Here is a 6,000-nt window from a genome sequence, read left to right as displayed (position 1 = left end):
GTGAATTCATGGTTCCGTCAGCGTTGCCATTGAAAATATGAACTTTTCAGACATTCGCTCTGAAACCAAAGTAAGAAAACAGAGCGGCCACAGCTTTTATACAGAGTCACCGCAACATGGAGGCCTACAGTCACTGCACACGCACTTACGGCCTTTTTTGTATTAAGGCGCAGCCACTTAAGGCTCTCCACAAACAGAGCACATGTACACACACACACACACACACACACACACACACACATCAACCAACTGCATGAGAACACATTCATGCAAGCATATAAACGTTTTAAGATGTCCATGTGTGCGTATGAGGCACATAAACATCCAGTGACAACTGAAAACATGCACTCGTCTGCACGCAGGAAAATACACACACATGCGTGTGTGTGTGTGTGTGTGTGAGACGGACAGACAGAGACCATAATCCACCACATCCTCTTGGATATGTTAGAAATGTTTATTAAATTTTAAAGCACAGTCCATACATCTTATTCGTTTCCAGCGTAAACCTCGTGCACCCATTTCGACCTCCGACGCTGATGACACATTCTTTTAAACATCCCTTTCTTTTACATGGACACATGACTCAATGATAATGATAGTATTGAGTGTTTCACAGAGTCATAATTACAATCATCCAAACCGCCATTTCTCGGGAGTTTATGTCCATCTCCTCTTTCCTTCTCTCCCCCCTCGCTCTCTCTTTCTCGCTTGACAGCTGCTTTTTCCTGGGAAAGTGCCTCTTTTCTGCGGAAGATAATCTATTGCCGCCCCCCCCATCGCTTACATGTAGCTACATGGTGAGTCAGTGCTGTAATTCCGTCATTAGCTGGATAATGTGTGTGCTGTCTCTGTGTTAAAACTCTAAGTGCCAGCCTTAGTGTGACCCCGGGGCAGTCTGTGGGTTTGACTGATGCCAGTCTACCCACCAAGCGTCATTTGAGCTCTCTGTAATAGGTTTTTTTTCCAGCTCATTTCGGGCCCAGATCAGCTTCGGGTGTTTGAAACTTGTGTTTGAGGACTAACTGCAGACAGAAAATGTATTCTTTGGATCCTGGTGTATGTTTTTTGGCAGAGAGGAGGGGGGGGGGGGTCAAACGTTTTAGGAGCTGTCAGAAAAAAGGTTACTCATTATCAGAAAAAGCTCTATAAAACAAACCTATTGGCGTGAACTTTTTAGGGGAATGTGAAAGCTCATGATTTGGTACCACCGCACTCTTTTCTTTTTTACAACCCCACTGGTTTGTGCTTGGGGACATGTCTCTGACACGGGATTCACATTAGCGCGAAGTAACCCCAAATCACCTCCAGCCCCTTTCTGCACACACTGGGAGCATTCACTGCACTGGCTGCCAGAGAAAGACACCTCTAAATCAAACCTGGAATTACAGTAAAACATGGGTCCTATTACGCCAATACTTTAAGATACATAGAAAGATACAGCCAAATTGATAAAACATGTTTCGGCTAAGTCCCCACCTGTCTTTTTCCAATAACAAACCCGCACAATTAAGTTCTAAACTCTGCCGTAAATCTTCCAGGACGCATGTTTAAAGAGTCCCCCCCGGGCCGGCAGACATTCGTTTTTGATTGCAGCACGAACACGGAAAAGAAGTCTGTGTCTGGCTTTTCAAATACTTACCTGGAATGACATATGTATGTATTATTCACACATGTGTTGAGGTCCTTTCTGTTGATCCTTTCTACTCTCTGCACACGCATGTGCTTGCATGCGCGAGTGATTCACACACATGTCACATCCAAATACCGCTTTCAATCGCAGATGAGCTCCTACCAGCCCGTGACAAATCTCCACCTGTGTGTGGGATCACTGTTGCTGTACATGTGGGAGCTCGTCCTAATCCCCCAGCCGATGAACTATCACCTACCACCTAAGGCCCCACATGACTGATGATTGACTGATGGGAGAATCTCACCTGACAAAAAGCATCAGTGATTGATCACCAAGGCTCACCTGAGCACCTCAGGGGGCCCAGCGTGCCAGGGACTGCGGGCTCAAGCAGGTGCACCTTTCCCGGGCTCGTCCACCTGACACCCTGGGGCGGATTCCCCAGCACATGGATCTGTGTGGTCATCACCGCCGCTAGTGTATGTACACAATCTACCACCCACTTCAACGTGACAAACAAAAGACATGCAAATTCCCCCCCGGGACAAGAAAATGTGTTATACAAGTGTTTTTTCTGTTGATTTTGTTGGGAGCCCGATGACGAAGAAGGTCTTGGAAATAATCCTGGGCAATTAAACTGTCTTGAATGAAAAATGCATGAGGCCATTCTACACAGTATACACCATCCAATGCCAAATAGTGTGGATTGTTCAGAAAGGAAAATTAGTGAAACCCTTCTCGTTTTGTTGTCGTTTTATTTTAGCGCCATAATGAATTCTGTGAGAGAAAACATATACACACGCCACGAGATTCTTGGAAGGCGAAGGCAGACAAACCCCCATCCCGCTGATAGCTATGTCTGGATTGCCTTCTGCGCTGGGATAGGAGTCAACATGTTTAGCGACATCAAAAGAAAACCTGATACCTTAAGTATAAGAAGATTAACACTTGCAGTGATCTTGAGCTTAGGCTTCTCCAGGACTTTCAACAGACTGTGCCAGAAGGGACAATTACCGATGAATTGGCACCAACATCTCGTAGTTATTTAACAAAATCTGGCACAGTGTATAAGCTCTCGTCTTTAAGACTTCCTTTCAAGTCTGGCCCCCGTATCAGAGGGCTAACAGATTGGGGAATGTGACGAGAGCAGACAGCAGGGGAATCTGCAGGGACACTGAATGAGGGGAGGTGGGGAAATAAAAAATACAAGCAAGACAGAAAGAAAGAAAAAAAACAATGAAAAACAAAGGAGACAAAAGAAGCCAAATCGTATCACTCAGTAGACATTTTTACTCCTGACTTTAGGGCTGTGTCATATCTCCGGGTGCATATTTGTGGCATTCCACGCTCACTGGTACGCCTGCGCTTATAAAAGATGTTGTTTCACTGTGCACCTCGGTGGACTCGATGTGACAACTTTAGGAATGTGACATTGTGTAAAATAAATGTTGACAGTCGGAAACAGAGCAGCAGAACAGCGCCATTGAACGACATGCACTTACACACCGGAAAAAAAACATTTAAAATGCATTTTGAATCGTTTCATGATTTGAAAAGCATGTTATTTTCACGAGGATTGCTATTTAGAGTAATTCAAGAATACTTACGGGTCCCACAAACACATATTCAGCTACAGAACACCTGTAAGAGATGTTCCGTTGCCACAAGTGCTCTGCTAATCCGTACATTGAGCGCCACGCACTCACCACAGGACTTCTGAGGGTTTATAAAGTACACTGCTCTTTACACACATATCACTCTCTATTAATCCAAAGTACATACTCTATGCTTGTACCTACAACCACTTTGTACAGCAAATGTAATCTGCCTGTCAGACGGGATGCCAAAAAGAGGAAACCGCATGGGGGAGTCATCGACAAACTCATCAGGAAAAGATGTCTCCTTCCCTGCAGGTACCTGACAGCGCGCTCGCATTTCACCCCAAATTGTTGCCCTTACTCAGGAGTGAGGGCAACAATTTCTTAATAAATCTAGTTTGAACTTTTCTTTTTGTGAAACTCTCACTGGAGGTATATTTTTTAAATTGCGTGGATCTGAAGTGGTGTTTATGAATGTCAAATTCATTTTGAATTTCCACTCAGTGCTTTAACTCTAAGGAGCTTTTAGCCTCTTTGCGATCATCGCCTTGACATCATTAACCACACTTTTAAGCTCTGATGAACACTGTATGCTACCATCACTTGTGGGTAAATATACAAAGTTCAACAACTCCCTCGTACAAAAAAAGCCAAACTTCTCGCCAGTAGGAGACAAGGAAAAAGGAAGCATGAATATTTCAGGTGAATTTGTAGTTTGACAAATGTACTGTGTTTCCTGCATGTGAAAGTGGGCAGCTAACCTTCAAATGGTGAATAACTCCGCTTGTAACTGTCCGCTTTGCCACATGCTGATTAATAAAAAAGACATGAAGCAAGTCGTCTCAGTTGTGTGCTCCATGAGAAAATCAACAGCCACTTACCAAGTGGATATTTGTTGCTTTTTAACAGCACTGACAGTTTCTCTGCTGTCCATGCAACGTGCTTATGTGATGAGGTACTATGCGGAACATTCGTCTCTCTACACGTCAAATGTAGCTGTTGAAACGTTGGGTAAGTGTTTAGAGGGAAAGAGCAGCTCTCGGTGAAATGTTTCTGCTCTTGATTCAATACAGGAGAGATGTCAGACATTCATCTTCATGTTGTCAAAGCAAATCTACGTGAGATAATGGCCTGTTCATTTATTTTCTTACAGAAACATTAACAAAAAAATATTATTTTTTACTTTACTGCCCAAACATTCACTAGGAAACTTTTTCTTTGACGACCCTTTTGAGACAAAGCATTCGCAGTGTATTTATGGTTATGCTCGGGCTCCTATAATTGCTTGTTGAAGGTAAGAACAGTAGGATCTATGGTCATACAGTTGGCTGACCAGAACAAAGACTGTTCTAGTCAGCCAACTGTGTCGTAAGCGAAAATGATCCCCCCACTACTTTTTAGAATTGGCACTTAATGTTGAAATAAATTGCAGTCGCAAATTATTTGCACATTACAATGACTTAGAAGACTTTTTCTAATGGAAAAGTGAGTGTCATCTGTCATCCTTCACCGGCAGTTGGTTTACATCCAAACATGATCCAAACCATCATCTTGACTTGATTATTAAAGAGAAGCATCGTTTCTGTGGGACTCCCATTCAGCTCGTTTCCAGCTCATTGTGGGTCATCGGCTTCGGCAGACGGAATAGAGGCCGCGTTCCACGACGTGAAACTCCCACCCGGCAATTTTCTTAGCAAGGCTGTGAGTGATCTGACGCAGGACTCCAAGACATGGTAAAGATAACAGGTGACAAGACAAGCGGCGCCAGTGCCTTGTTGGATCTGGAGGCTGCCTTGGGATACTGTGACAGACGTTGGTTTCTGACACATATCCATGGCGGATGGGGAGGAGCAGGAAAAGTGAGTGATTTGGCGTTGTTTTGGAGAAATTCCCTCCAGTCAGAGTGCTTCCTCATTCCCCAAGCCTCCCTGGAGTGGCTTTGACAGACAGACAGAGGAGACGTGACCTGAAACAAGCGGCTGTTTGATCATCTCCATACCGCTTTCATTCTGTCACAAAGATCTATGCAAGATCACATAATATTAAAAAAGATTTCACTATTATTAAAGTGAAAATAAGCTCACTGGTGCCAATGCATTATACATCAATGGCTCTGACAAAATCAATGGTAAAAGTAAACTGATGAGCCGGGGGGAAGAAAGAGAAATTGTGATATGTCTCAAGAAGGGTGTAATGTAGGCCATAGAGCGATTTGGCATGTGTGTGTGTGTGTGTGTGTGTTACTTTCTCAGAGACAGGAGGAGGGAGAGTAGGTCTAAAAGTGCAGTCAAAGTATTTTACTTTGAGTTTAGTCCACTATCCAAGCCACAAAAAAATTATGATTAGTGCATGTGTGTGTGTTTGTGTGGGGGGGGGGGTGTGCATTGACACATTTGTGAGGCCAATTGATTTATTTTATTTTTAACACTCATGTGTTCACAAAAAATAACACTGTCTGTATATTTCTTTATGAAGCTATGGTCTACAGAAAAAGACATGCAAACACACAGATTTTTTTACACTGGCACACACAAAGTCAAAGCTATCCCAACACCTCATAAAGTCGGAGCCCGCCCACGCCCCAAAAACAAGTTCAAAACAATCGAGAGGGTGCAGGCTGCAGCAGACTGCTCTCGTCATTACTCCGGTCTCAGCGACAGCTTACCCCGCTCACCTCATCTGTCTGCCCTCCATAAAGCGCAGCCTTATGGGCAGGCTGGGAGTCCCCCCCCCCCCCCGCCTTGACCCTTTCTCACACCCTTCATCAGACAC

Source organism: Gasterosteus aculeatus, chromosome 12 (genome assembly GCF_964276395.1).
Source record: "Gasterosteus aculeatus chromosome 12, fGasAcu3.hap1.1, whole genome shotgun sequence".
Lineage (NCBI taxonomy): Eukaryota > Metazoa > Chordata > Actinopteri > Perciformes > Gasterosteidae > Gasterosteus > Gasterosteus aculeatus.
This window is presented reverse-complemented; position numbering follows the sequence as displayed.